The sequence below is a fragment of the Desmodus rotundus genome, chromosome 3 (assembly GCF_022682495.2).
Source record: "Desmodus rotundus isolate HL8 chromosome 3, HLdesRot8A.1, whole genome shotgun sequence".
Taxonomy (NCBI): domain Eukaryota; kingdom Metazoa; phylum Chordata; class Mammalia; order Chiroptera; family Phyllostomidae; genus Desmodus; species Desmodus rotundus.
Genome location: NC_071389.1, coordinates 60,668,901 through 60,684,268, shown reverse-complemented (window position 1 = coordinate 60,684,268; position 15,368 = coordinate 60,668,901). Strand labels below are relative to the sequence as shown.

The 15,368-nt window shown below is 38.5% G+C and overlaps 1 protein-coding gene and 1 pseudogene across 4 annotated transcripts in view; one reads left to right on the top strand and one right to left on the bottom strand.

Moving 5' to 3' along the window:
• TTLL7 (tubulin tyrosine ligase like 7) overlaps window positions 1-15,368 on the top strand; it is a 139,863-nt gene that overhangs the window by 17,815 nt on the left and 106,680 nt on the right. The window lies entirely within an intron of this gene.
• Window positions 7,539-9,206, bottom strand: LOC112309131 (ragulator complex protein LAMTOR3 pseudogene; annotated as a pseudogene).

Sequence of the window (15,368 nt, the reverse complement as noted above, 5' to 3'; positions counted from 1 at the left end):
TACAAAGAACATCTAAATAAATGATTTATTTCAAATATATAATTTATTAGTTTTCTTTGCATTTAGCTAAGAATTTACACATTTTGTTATAATCTTTAGTTTGCTTCTTAGTTTTCAATAACAGCTTCTATAATGGTGACTGAGAAAGCATCCTTTTTAATGGATGTGTGTGTTCCTTACACTTAGTAGAAGTTCAAAACAAAATTTTTCCTGTGTCAAGGAAATGGATTTAAAAAATATTGCTACATCAAGTTTGCTTAGAAGAAATGTATGCTTATCTTACAGTTTCTTTGTGAATTTTTTCAACCTATTCAATTATTAAAACATTTGTAGGATACCTATACTTATAAATTCAAGTGAGTGAATAGAGGTAAGGCTCTTAGAATAATAGGTCCTGGTGCTTGGTGAGCATTTAGTACATGTTACTCATTGTTTACTGCCAGTGTCTTACCCAAATGCATAATGTAAAGATGTATTATGGTAGAGTCAGAGATTTGCAAAAGAAGTTAAAGCATTTTGAGTTTTGTGACTGGGTAAAAGTTGGTATCCCTGCCCGTCATTGTGCGTAAATATGATGTGCTCGATACGCCAAGTGGTATTGTATATTTAGAGTTGAAATTAGTTATTTAACTTTGAAGTGTCTGATTCCAGGAGGAAAAATTAACCTTTTTTGAGGTTTTACATATAATTTAGTTTAAAAAGCTTTGCTATTAAGGACATTAAACCAATTGAAGAATTGTACAGTAAGCCTAAAGAAATGCTTAATCCTTTACTCATTAGTCTTGGTAGACTCAAAATTACATTCACTCAGTAACAACAGAGCAGTTTTGCGGGGACATGTTAGTAAAGAATGGAGAAACATTTTCTGAATGTAGGTTTTGAATGAAGGATCGTTTCCAAAGCATTTCAGTGTGATAAAACCCAAGCTCGGAGTAATCCCCTGAGATTAGACTGCAGGGTCTGTGAGGAGCAGTGGAGGCATTTAGTTGGGTCCTGTGAAGACTGACACATGTGTCATTATGACTCTGTGCCACGTGGTCTTGTCCCCGTGTCGTCACTCGCGAGTTACCTCCTTTGACACTGTGGAACTATAAGAGCCGCTTGTGGTTGAAAATTAAGTCTAGCATGTGTTACACAGGTTTTAGGACAGCACTGTCAGAGACCGTGTGATTCACTTCGGTTAATGACCGACATGCTCTGTGGAGGCTAATGCAATCATACCTTACTATGTGGTTGAAAAAACCGGCTTGATTTTGCTAGGAACAAAAATTTAACTTTCAACCACTCCCTCCCATCCTCTTCCTTTTGTTTTTCTCCTTTACTCTATTTCTTCTTTCTTTCATTTCCTTAAAAAAATAATTATATCTTTCTGAAAAACTTTTCCATGTGAATATGGTATGCTGTACATTTTTTTTTGGTATTTTAGGTTTCCTTCTACTAAAGGGCTTGGAATATTAAAATGATGCTAATGAAAAACGAACCATGGCATTGTCGGTCATCAGCATACTACCGTGTTGTCTAAGGTTCCATGTGCTCTGTCATCCCATTAACTTCATTGATTTTTGAAAAGAAGACAGTGCTCATAGAGAGTTCACTGCGGAGGTCAATCATAGTAGGAGAGAACTGGTGAATGTGAATATGGAGGGTAGTATGGGGATACTTTGAGGCTCTACTACAGGGAGGTACAGGATCAAGTTTTTAAGAAAACGGTGATCTTGATGATGGATGGACCTAGATTCGAACTTTGGCTGGTATCTAGCATGGCCTTAGGCAAGTCAACTAAGTTTTTAAATTTTAGCTGCTTCATTTGTCAGATGAAAAAACAAACCTGTTAAAATGACCTTATGGTGTCTGGTAGGCCAAAAGGATTTAGAGTGTTAATGCCAAAGTAGAACTGTTCTTTGCACAAGTGGTAGGATGCCAGCCTCATCATGTAGGCCAGTGTAGTGGGTCAGCCAACTGGCAATCAGAACAACTGAACATGAACTAGAACCCATGAGGACAAATCAGAACCCACAAGAACAAAATGGACCTTATATCTGACTCTTGCCCCCTCTGGTCTTGACAATGTGGGTGACCTCCAGGAAGAGCTGGTGTTCTTTGCCCTGGAGCTGCACGTGTATCTGGCCCAGGGAGGCTGGAAATGCCAGGATTCAGAGAGACTGAAGAAGATCTAGCAGGAGCTGGAGGAGCTGCAGGCTCAGACACTGCCCTGTGCCTACAGGGGGAACTAGCAGAACAGGGTCAGCACATACACAAGCTGCTGTACTGACCTTCAGAGCATAATAGCTGCTGCTTTACTTTCTCCAAAATCGCATGCAGACTTCTCTTGTGGCCAACTCTAACCTGAAACCATTCAAGGAAGGAATTTCTAGGAAATATTGTTAGCTTAGCTAAATTGACTTGTGTCACAGGTCTTTTTTTGGCCATGAGTGGGCTTTTAGATTTTATCAGATGAGCATTTAAAAGCTATCAAAGGGTTTCAGCCAGCTAGGGTGGTGAGGGGAAGGGAAACTCGAGAGTAACACGAACCCATTTGTGATCCAATTTGCATTGTATTGTAGAAAATGGATTGGAGGTGACTAAGAATGGGTATCAGTAGATCTATTAGGAGCCTAGTGCATTGGTCCAAAATAGATTTATGGTGGCTAGCACTGTATGTGGAGGGGAAGTGATAGAAACAAGTAGGTGTGTTGCAGAAGTATTCAGAGGACTTGGGGCTGGAATTACTAGTGGTTGAGGGAGAGGAAGATGCCAAGATTATGAGTTTGGTGTGGCTATTTTGAGTTTACAATTGCACTGAGAATACCCAGGTGGAAATAGTCAGTAGCAGTATGAGAGTAGTATTAGTCATTGCTCTAGTGGTGGAAGCATCAGTAGTTGTTGTTAACATCACTATCATTTTCTTACTTTCCAGAGTCCTGAAACCATTTCTGACTTATTAATGGATACTCAGTGCATTGCTCATTGCCTGCCATAGGATAGGATTAATTTTTTATATCTTGCTTTTCCACTGGATGTTGTCATATCACACATTTTCTATTCTTTTCCCAGGGCTACCCTCTCCACTTTTGCTAATTCTATCTCCTTCTAGTTCTGAGAAGACCCTCATTTAGGTGTCAGTAAACTTTTCTGTATAAGGTTAGATGGTTTTTATTGCAACTCTTCAACCCTGCCTTTTTACAAAAGCAGCCTGAGACAATACATAAATAGAAGGGGGGGGCAGCTGTGTTCCACTTGATCTTCATTTACAAACCAGACAGGGGCTGGATTTGGCCTGTGGGCTATAATTGGACCCTTGTGTCTAGTCTACTAGGTGCTTTATTTCTTTTATTTTTAATTATTTTTAATCCATTAGCTTTCAAACATATTCAGTTTTTTCCCGTCATATTCCCCCCACCAAAAACACACACATACACACATACAACTTCAGACTTTTTTCCCCCTAAACTACATACCATCTTTCTTGCCATTATTTAAAAAAAAAGTAAATTAAATTTATTGGGATGACATTGGTAAATGAAATTATATAGGTTTCAAGTGTATAATTCTGTAGTACATCATCTGTATGTATATTGCCTTGTGTATTTACCATCCAAAGTCAAATCTTCTTCCATTACTTCTTGAAGGTTATCTTTTACTGCTTCTATCTAGTAAACCCTTAGTAAATGACTTCTCCTGTTGCTGTCTCAAAAATAATTATGGCCTCCACTCTTCTAAATATGATGACTACTTTCTGATCATTTTCCATTTTGATCTTTCCTTCTGTAGTATTTATATGGCTCCTTATACGATACCATTCGGAATACTATACCATGTTCTCCCTTTGACTTCTGTGATCCTGGAGTTTTATTCTCCTCCCATCTCTGATGGTTATATATCACTACCTTTTAAAAAATTGCAGTAACACACAGACACACATAAATGTATATAATGTAAGTAGTGTAAACTGCACACATCTTAAGGGTACAGCTGGAAGGATTTTTAAGCATGTGTACATTTGTGTAGGTATCACCCAGATCAAGGTATAGAACACCACCAGCATCTCAGAAGGTTCCCTTGTGACTCTTCTCAATCTGTATTCCAGATCCTGCCAAGAGGTAGCCTTTATTCTGACTTCTATAGCTTTACATTTAGTTTTTCCTGTTCTTGAATCTCGTATAAATGAAATCATGCAGAATATATGGGCATACTCTTTTGTCCAGCTTCCTTCACTCATCCCTATGCACTGATAGTAATCCATGTTGTTCTGGTAGCTATAGTTCATTCTTTTTAAAATTGTTGTATAGTTTTCCATTGTATGAGTATGCTACAATTTATTCAAATTTATTCTTAGTTGATATTTGGGTTGTTCCTGGCTTGGGACTATTACTACTAATGCAGTTGTGAACATTCTTGTACTGGCCTTTTGGTAGACCTATGCCCTGTTGGAAATGTTGAAGTTTTGAGATAGAAAATACCACTAAGTTTGAAATGTCTAGAGGAAATCTTTGATCACATGGATCTGAAGTTTTCTGGAGAGTTAGGAGATAGAGGTAAATGGGCTAAGCCTGTTTTTTCCTATCATTCCTCTTCTTTTGTTTGCCTGTTACCTTTTATTTTTAGGATGTCTAGGACTGTTTGTGGGTTTTTACAGGGCAAGGGGACCAGACTGGGGAGTTCGTTAATAGAGATAACAGAGGCATCACAACCTTAACAACAAGGGCTTAACCAAGGACTGTGTGCCAAGAACTAGAAGGTAAGTCTGAGAGGACGGTGGAACTGCAGGGTCCAGATAGAGCTTTCAAGGATGAGGCACAGAGCCAAGAATCCAGCGAATTGCACCAAGTACAGTGGAGCTGATGGAGAATGAAAGGTTCCAGCAGTGTGGCGCTGAGGTGTAATCCTGGGGATGTGAACCACTTACGGCCATTCTCTCAACTCCATTAAAATCACTTAGAAAAACACCAAACAACAATCTGAGTAAATATAGATACCTGCTATGCAAATAGAACAAGTAAGCAATAAATAAACAATTAAAGCAAATACAGTGTACTTCCTGTGACAAGTCAAATTGCCTAGCACCACCCACACAAAACAGAATGCTATTTCTGAGTCTTTCCTGTAGAAATTGGATTCCAGGCCTTGTGAAGAGTCAGTGCAGATATTTTAAATCATTTTTTATATGATGACTGAGCCATAGTAGATGATCTTGTTGGTTGAATTTAAATATCCACAATTTATAAAGAACTTATAAAACTTAACACCAAAAAAATCCAGTTAAAAAATGGGCAAAGTACCTGAAATAGATACTTCTCCAAAGAGGACATACAAGTGGTCAATAGACATATGAAAAGATGTTCAACATCACTAATCATCAGAGAGATGTGAATTAAAACCACAACAAGATACGATCTCACACCTGTCAGATTGTCTATCATCAATAAATCAACAAACAAGTGCTGGCGAGGATGTGGAGAAAGGGAACCGCAGTGCACTGTTGGCAGGAATGCAGACTGGTGCAGCCACTGTGGAGAGCAGTATGGAGACACCTCAAAAAATTAATAATGGAGCTGCCTTATGATCCAGCTATTCTACTCTTGGGAATGTATCCAAAGAAATCCAAAACACTAATTCAAAAGAACATAAGCATCCCTACATTCATTGCAGTGTTACTTACAATTGCCGAGATATGGAAGCAGCCCAAGTGCCCATCAGTAAATGAGTGGATAAAACAACTGTGGGACATTTACACAATGGAATACTACTTAGCCATAAAAAGGAGAAAATTTTACCCTTTGAAACAATATGAATGGACCTGGAGAACATTATGCTAAGTGAAATAAGCTAGCCAGAGAAAGACAAATACCATATGATTTCACTCATATGTGGGATCTAATGAACAAACTGCATTAACAAGCAAAACAGAGACAGACTCATAGATGGAGAGCAGGATGTCAGCCTAGGGGGGTGGAATTAGGGGTGGGGGGGATCGAGCAAAAGGGCAAAAGGACTCATGGACATGGACAAGAGTGTAGTGATTGTGGAGGGTAAGGGGGTATAGGCAACTAAATGGTAATGGAAAAAAATACAATACAAAATTTAAAAAAAAGGCCATGTCTGGAATGGAGCCATCATCAGGTACGTGCTAGCCGAAATCCTGGACACCAACAACATCATTTAGGGATGGGAGAGCTATTGAGTAGATGCCCTCAGTGCTCTCCCCATATTCCCGACACCTTACCCACTTCCTTCTGCTCTTCCTACTTCCAACTGCCTACTAATACCAAAGACAGGTCTGCTTTACTTTCCCCAAGGACTTTTGAGGACTTTTCTGGAAGCCATGAGACTAGAGTCCCCTTGCTTTTACAGACCTCTTCCCCCAACTCCCTACCCCTCACGAAGGCAAGAAGCGCCATGGAATTAATACCCCACCCATAGCACAGCAGCTCTGAACCAATGCTTTACCCCTGGGTTGGTTAACTCTGAAGCGGTTGTATTTTACACCAGTTCCCAGGGTTTCCTAGTGGGTTATGCTCCCACTACCTGCAATGAAGCTTGTAGCTGGCTTTATAACACATCCTTTTATTGGCTGCCTTCCCTTCCCTGTCTCACTTCCCCGCTCCCCTACCAGTGATTCCTGCACTTCCTGAAATCAAGTACTTGTATTAGGGTTTGTTTCTAGGAAAACCCAAATAAGACAGATCTCTTGGATGATATCTGCAACTAAAATGCGTACAGGGTAAAAAATATGGTACTTTTTGTTTGTTTTGTTTCATGGGTTTTTTTTTTTACTTTTAAAAATATATTTTATTTATGATCATGTATTGAAAAAAATGGTTGTAGTATCCTGTTTATGTATATATCAATAGTGGAAACGGTTCAATACTGAATCACATCTAAATTTTATAAAGAATGCATGAACATTAAAACACTGGTTAAAGAAAGCAGAGTGGGGGAAAAAACCATCAGCTGTCATTTTCATTGAACAGCAGCATCCTCTGAGGAGAATCAAATCAACTAGTAATACTCATCTATACTGCAAAATAATATCTACAGAGGAAAGTTAGTGATTGCAGCGATTTTATTACTTTTACTAAGCCATTTTATCTTCCCCATATTCAATGCAAAGAAATAAAACAATTGAAAAAATACATAGTCCTCATTCTTACTCACAATAAAAAGGACCTGCTCCATTCTGCAGGCCTGGCAGAACGCACAAGAGGCAGCACTGCGTGGCTCAGGTGGATCAAAGTAACGTTTTCACTCTGACCCACTGAATGGAGTCTCATGCAGTGGGTGACAGCTTCCCTGGGAGCTGCGGTAGGGAACCCTTTCTGTGGTATCCCCAGATCTCAGATTGAATAAGACCTATGCGGGAAAAGATAGCAATCAATCTGTTCGTAAATTGTGTCTATAGACGGTTTCTTCAGTGTAAGGTACAAAAGGGGCCCTTTCTTGAGTACATGGATACAAATACTGTTGTGGTCTCAAGATTGCTAGATTGATATTGTGTCTGTTCTACTGAAGATAAGGTAGACATCAAAACCACTGTCAGATTAAGAAACTTCTACAACTTGTCTCAATTCTTCAAGTAATGGAGCCAGTTCCTTTTCTAGGCTGACAGTCTGTATTGGCATTGCTGCTGGCTACGAAACTCACCACCAAAAGTAAATGATTAAATTGAACCACTTTGTAGGTATTATAATAACAAAAGATACTTTTATTTTTTGCAAGTTCGAGTTTGCTCCCTTAGTCTGTTGCAAGGGCAAAAGCAGATAAGAAACCAGGTCTCAAAGCATTTGCTTCTCAGCATTATTGGTCACTTTAGTAACAGGCGCCGCATCTCTGTCTGGCACAGTAATAGCACGGGGCCCTTCAACACTTGGTAACTTTGTATACAGGAATCACTTTAGGTCATCTGTCACGATGAACCCCTTTCTCCTGCAGGTCCGAGAGCCAAGCCTAGCAAAGTGGCTCCAGTTACTGGGTTTCTGGGCTGCCTGGTTCTCTGTACAAGCAGGGTTTGTGGCTGTTTGCTGTTACTTCAGGGACAGCTTCAAAGACAGGTTCCTTTTTCTTGTTTTGATTAGCAGTTATTTTAGCTTTCAACTGCTCCTCGAAATTTCTACTTGGATGTACAGTCAATAATCTCAAACCTGACATGACCAAACTGAAATTGGAACTTAAAAAAGACTGTTCCCTGGTGATAGCCAGAGGGAAAAGGTGGGGGGGGGTAGGTGGCGGTGGGCAAAGGGGAGAAACGGGGATGGAAAGAGACTTTGCTTGGGGCGATGGGTGCACAGTGTGGTGGGCAGATGATGTTTTTTTGAGTTGTCCACTTGAAATCCGTATGGTTTTGTGAACCAATATCACCCCAATACATTTAATTTAAAAAATTCCCATATTGATTAGGAAAAAGATTTTTAGGATTTTGTCCATGTGCTTTTTTCCCTGTTCACATCTAAAGGGAAAACATTTAAAACGAATTCAGTACGTACTGTGTGTTCCTAATTTTCTGTGATTTGGGGCGTGAATAGCACCTCATATAAATATAACTTGTACTGTAACTTTACCACTAGCTATTTTTATTTGATGATCTGAGTCTTGGCGTGAATTCCTGGAATCTGAGATTGGTTAGTTTACATTTTGATTTACTCTAGAAGTGTTGACCTCAGAGGTAGTTTAGCAAATATTCTAAATACCAAAATAAACACAAAATGTTCTAATTCACAAAAATCCTGTGTGATACTTAGGAATCAGTCTCTTTTGATAGTATCCAATTTTATATATTATTTTAAGAGATTTTTTCATTAGTACTGTGCAATGAAGTTCATCCTGGCATCTGAGTCATAGTTGATGATTTTCATATCTCTGCTTTAAAACATTCTGAACTTTAAAAAACCAGTGCAGTGTGACATGTAAAGCACATAGGTGGTGAATATGATAACCCAGTGGAAGTATATTTGTTTAGGTTTAGTAAATTAAAGCCAGCCTTCTTCAGTTTAATCACTCATTTATTCATGGCATAAGGAATGATATAATATTAAATTTACTACACGTCATTCATACCCTTGCTCAAGTTATTATGTGCCTCCCACTGCAGTAAAAGTCCTCCATAGCTTTAAAGAGCACACAGTAACCCATCATGTGGCTCTACCATAATTTACTCCAGTTTTCTTGGACACATTGGGGTTGTTCGCAGCTACAGGTGTGAGTAGTGGCATGGCGTGCATTCCTGTTCACAAGTGTGCCTCAGCGTTTTGGACGGCTTCGGTGGGACCGACTCCTAGAATTGGAGTTACCAAGTCAAGAGAACAAGCGCATCACATGTTCAGGTTTTTGCTGTACTTTCTAGTTTCTTCCTAGACTATTTTCTTTAGTGAGAGAAGAAAGTCATAGGCTACCCTAAATTAAGCAGACTAATAAATTGTTGTGTTTGATTTCAGTTGTCGGGATTTTAATGTACTGTTTTCTATTTTCTAAAGGTAATAGTACTAAAGTCATTGGGTTCTTAAAGTGATGATTTCTGTCCGTAAAAGCGATATATTTAACTGTGGGTTATATGGGCTATTACTTGTAAATAACCCTTCAGGTTTAGTAATGCAGCGGTGATGCAGTTAGTATAGTCTGGAGAGTAGATGCGGAATCTAACCGTTGTCTGTCATGGCTTGTTTTTTCTGGTATAATTGTGTCCTCTTTGGAAACCCAGGTATTTCCTTTACCAAATTACTCTTTTACCTATGTGGTAATTTTATGAAAAGTAAAGCAAAGAAGAGTTATATAATCAGGAAAATACTTATTGAATATCATCAAATTGGTACTCTTAATACCTTTTTAAGAATATCCATGTTTAATTTGAGAAAATAGCTTTAAATGATAAAATTAAATAGACTTTTTTGTCTCAATTATCTAAATTAACAATTGAATTTGAGAAGTATTTGTGGTGCGCCTGCTGTGCTCCGAGGGTGTTTCTGTGTGCTGGGGAAACGACTCTGGGTGTTTTCTGTAGTTTCCCGTTATGATGAGTAAGCATTTCTCATTCTGAGAATAAAGATTTTAGGTTTAGTAAATTAAAGCCAGCGTTTATCTGTAACTCATTATTGTCGTAAAGAAGAGTGAATGTACAGAGTAAATAAAGTGTCACATTAAATAAAGGATAGACATGGAGACTTCCTCAGATCAGTTTTAATGGTTATTATTAATATCCTCACTGCACCCTATACCTCCTTGGATGACGGAAAATTTCATTTCACAGTTATAATAGATGGAGATTATGGAGTCCTCCTTCCCATTTTTTTTCTCCACAGCAGAAGATGGTGACCCTGTGAGGAGATAATCATGAGGAAGTCAGGAGCTGAGAAAGGTATCTGAGACTCCTAGTGTCAGTGTCACTAGAGGCCAAAAGAAATGATAATTTTTCAGGTCAATGTCCTAGCTGACTTATACTAGAGGTTTGTGACAAAACCTCCTCTGACTGGAACTCAGCTGTTGGACATTCTCATCTAACTAGGACCCAAATGAGAGTCACAGAATAGACATAATTGACTTCTGATTGAAGTACAGTAATGTCTTCATTGCAAACATGACTTTAGAAATAATATGTTTGCCTTTGGTCCCATGCCAAATTTCTTAGCCTCTTAGTGGGTGGGTGAGGTGTGGAGATAATGAAAAAGGAGGCAGAGAAAGTGTCAGACAACTTCATTTTGCGATTAGGTGTGATGGAGGATAAAGTACCCATGACTGAGTCTAGTATTTTTCTGGCCCAATAATACTGTAGCCAGGATCACAACCACACGCAGCTGTGATCTTGGCCTTCCCTGATTATCTGCCACCAAGTTTGCTATTCTTTTTGACAATGGCCGTGGTCATGGTGCTTCTTCACATTTTGCTCCAAACAAGTCATTTCCCTTCAGCAACAAAGCTGCTGCTTTTCATGCCTTGCCCAGCCCTGGCAGAACTACTGTGCTGATGAGGCTGGAGCGAGGTGGCCTGTGGGGATGGCTCCAGGCCCCTCGTACTGTTTGTACCCCAAGTTTCATAGTTTTCTTGAATAAAAGCCTCTCCATTTCTTGTATGCATTTGGTTATTTTCCAGAGTTCTAAAGTGGTTGTTTATGACAATTTTATGCAGTTTTATTTTTTTCCTTTCCTTCCTTCCTTCCTTCCTTCCTTCCTTCCTTCCTTCCTTCCTTCCTTCCTTCCTTCCTTCCTTCCTTCCTTCAAGGAGAATTGTTGAACTCCTCTCTCCATTATTTTGGAAGTTCTGCTTTCTAGGTCCAATTTAAGTGGAATGTTAAAAGTTATATTTTGAGTGAGCCCCTGAGTGGAAAACCGATCCAGATCATTAATGACCAGCATTATACTTTTTTGTTTCTTTACTAGGGCCAATGATTTTAGAATTTTAGAGCTGGAATGGTTCCTAGTTCCACTTTCTTTTTTTCCAGGTTAATACTTGGAAACACTAGGGCCTTGTGCAGTTATTGCAGATTGTTGGTGTCAGAACTGGACTTGGAAATGGACCACTCACGCATCAGTCATTGCTTCCCTCTCCCTGTGCAGCTGCAGGTTCTGATTCCATTCTCTGCAGGCTCCACCTTTTGCCCCTGAGCTAATCCTGCCCAGGTCAGAGAGTACAAGGGAATTCTCAGCCCTGCCCAGCAGTAAGGTCTGACATGAGATGTGCTACCTTGAACTAGAAGCTGAGGGATGGGGAGTGGCAATCCCATTCCAGTCCTCCAGGAGATCCTGATGCACATTCAAGTTTGAGAATGGCTGGCAGAGTAAAGGCTCAAGTGCTGGTTGAAACTGTCATTAGTTCTATATGCCTGAAATTTGGACAGTCAGTCTGCTGCTGGTTTTCATTATAGTTAAGACACACCATTGTTTCATTTACTTGGGGAAAAACCCCTCCGCTTTTTTTGTATACTACAATTTTATGTATGCTGGAAGAACTGTTTAAAGGTAATGTTTAAAGTGTTTTATACATACAAAAAAGGAAAATATAAGTAAAATAAGTTGATCAAGGTGTTGCTTAAACTTCTTCACATTCAAAGACAGATACTCCTGCCCTTTTCATTTAGAGTCCTCATTTCCATGTTTTCTCATGCGGCGTCGTCATCTGTGTCATCGAGACTTGGCAATGCACCATTTCTTTGCCTTTTCTTTGTTGGCATATTAAACATGTTTTGATGAAACAACATTGGAATGGTAGTAGTACAATATTTTGAATGTACTAAAAGCCACTGAAATGTATATTTTTAGATGGTTAAATTGTATTTTATTTTTTCCATCACTACTTATCCCCCCTATACCCTTTTCTACCTCCACCCACTACATGTCTTAACAGAGTGTTTTATTATCATTTCTGGATCTTTCTCTCAGCCGCTGATGCCGATTGTGCAGACTTCGATGTGTTTGCACAGGCAGTGATAACAATGTCAGAACTGCCACCTGGCTGATAGTGATTATAAGGTGCATCATAATTTTAGATATTTTTAAGAGTTAACAAAACAAAATGATACAGTATGGTTTAGAATCAAAGAAATAGGATGGTAATTATGGAGTAGTCTATATCTGTATACTCATTTCCTCACTTCTATTCTAGAGATAAATACTATAGATTATGCAACTGTCCTCATCAATTCTTTTTATACTAATCTATTATTAACCTTAGATTAGTCCTTGGTTATACGTAGGTTGGTATATCTTTTCCTGTAGAACCTTCTTGTCTTAAAGAGTATTTTAAATCACATTTTTAATCTCACAAAATGTAGCTCACCCTAAGGAATAATGAATGTGTTAGTCAAGGTTCTCTAGAGAAACAGGACCAAAGTATAGACATGAAGGTGGGGGAGGAGAGAGAGAGAAAGAGAGAGAAATATGAATGAATGGATGAGTGAATGAATATGAATGAATTGGCTATACAATCGTGGAGGCTGACAAGTCCAAAATTTGCAGGGCAGGTTGGCCAGCTGGAGGCCCAGGGAAGACTTGATGTAGCTTGAGTCTAAAGGTAGTCTGAGGCTGAAGTCCCTCCTTTCTGGGGGACCTCATTCTGTGTTCTCTTAAGGACTTCAGCTGACTGAATGAGGCCCACTTGCAGTTTGAAGATGCCATGTGCTGTGGAGAATGCAGAATACATATACACTCTATAGAAGCTTATATTCTAGTTGCTTAAAGAAGACATTCCAGTGAATATGTAATTAATTAAATAACAGCAGAAAACAATAATGTAGATACAGACTATTTAAAATTGCACATGAAGTATATATTGCTATTGTAAGATTCATCTTTTTCATGTTCTCAATCAAAGCATGTCATTTTTCTTTAATAGGTTGACTGGGAAGATATAAATGAAACTTGTAAAAAAAATCTGTTGTCGTAAGTTCCAGCAATGTGGCATCATCACCAAAGCCAGTTTAGGACAGAAATAGATGACAGTTTTGCAGTATATTGATTTAAATCAGTGTAAAGATTGCATGTGTTTTTCTAGTCAGGCTTGTGTATTTGAATATTTTTGAATACTAAGTAGGATTAAAATATAGTAAATCCAAATCCCATAAGGCAAAACTGAAAATCAGCCTTGTTGATTTAGTATAATCCTTAATTTGTAAAACTCAGATGCATGTGGATATATGGATATATATCATTTTAATAGATATTTAGGGTCAACTTTCATTTGTGGGTATAACTTGTAGTTGATATCAGCATGTCAGTTCAGTATGTTTTGGATGAATTGTCTTTTAGGTAGTTTTAGATCTGCTAAGTCTCTTCTCTGAAATAAACATGTATATGTTGAAGGAAGACACATTTTTTTTCTCTTGCTGGAGCACCTTATAATATGATGAGCATTAAAAGTGTTTTTTGCACCCTGGCTGGTGTGGCTCAGCGGATTCAGTGCCGGCTTGCAAACCAAAGGGTCACCTGTTCGATTCCCAGTCAGGGCACATGCCTGGGTTGCGGGCCAGGTCCCCAGTTGGGAGTGTGCAAGAGGTAACCACATATTGCTGTTTCTCTCTTCTCTCCCTCCCTGCCTCTCTCTGTAAAAATAAATAAATACAACCTTTAAAAATGTTTTAAAAATATTTTTTGCTTTTATTAGAAATCTAATGAAATAGTGAAGATGTTCCTAAACTTTTAAACAGATTTGTGATAGATCTTTACATTATTTACTCTGAGAAGAGAAGGTGCAGGTGCAGGAGAAGAAAGAGCAATTAAAAATCCAGTTTATATTATTTGAGAGTACAGCGTCTGTGGCTGTCTTACTACTGTGCACTGGCAATTTCAGGCACCAATTCTACTCTACATTCCATTATTGTTTGTCAGAATTAATTATAAAAATAGTTCCTTTCTTCTGCATTTCTATAAAAGGACTGGCTTCACAGCTAAGATCGTGGTGCCAGACAGATACAGTGTTTTTAAAGGTCTGCAATGCCTTTTGGGAACGATTCTTATTTTAAAATGGACAAAAGTTATGAAAATATAGGGCCTGTTAGGTAAAGGCTAGTTAGTATTTTATTTTATTTTTTCCAGTAGTTGACCTTTTAAATTCACTTTGCACCTAGTTTAATGATTTAGAAACAAAATTGATTTATGATTCTTTTGTTTCCTCTTATGGTCATCCAATCAGCTTAGTTGATGGAGGCATGCAGAGCGTGATACATAGTGGGAAAAAAGCCATACATTTTTTTTCTTTTCTTATGGATTTTATAATCTTTGAATGAATGATTCCCAGACCATGGGTTAATTTTACTGGAATTTAATTTAGAGGAATTTGAAAACTGTTACCTGATTCTAGAAATCAATACTATTGAAATTTTTTTAATTTCAAGTTCAAAAACCTCCCACACAACTGTAACTCTCTGCTATGGTGGTTCGGAAGTTTAGCTACTACACTCCAGGTTCTGTGTTTGAAATTGAAGAATACACAAAGTAAAAGGAATTTTAAAGCTGCTGTGTAGGAGCCGATTGTCTCCTGGAGGAAACATGGGAGGAGACCTCCTTACTTCACCTGAGTTGTGGCAATTATGCAAGGTCCTCTCGAAGTAATTTTCTTTGTTTAAAAACAAAATAATGGAACCTAAGTTCATTATTATTTGTATTGGTGAGGAGCTTGGTGTAGGTGAAAAAACAAAACAAAAAACCAAAAAACCAAAAAACCACAATTTTTTTTAATGTTACTGAAAAGTTCAGGAACCTGTTGTGTATCTTTCTGCCTCCTTCATGTTGACTTCACCTTCAGGCTCTGTGCAGAGGCAAGATGAGGACCAGCAATTCAGGTATGTATCCTCAGATTCAGCTCAAAGGAGACCACGTGTTCTTTAAGAGTCTGAATAGAGTTCTAGACTGGACTCTTGCTGATCTTACTTGGATCCTGTGTTCCTCTCG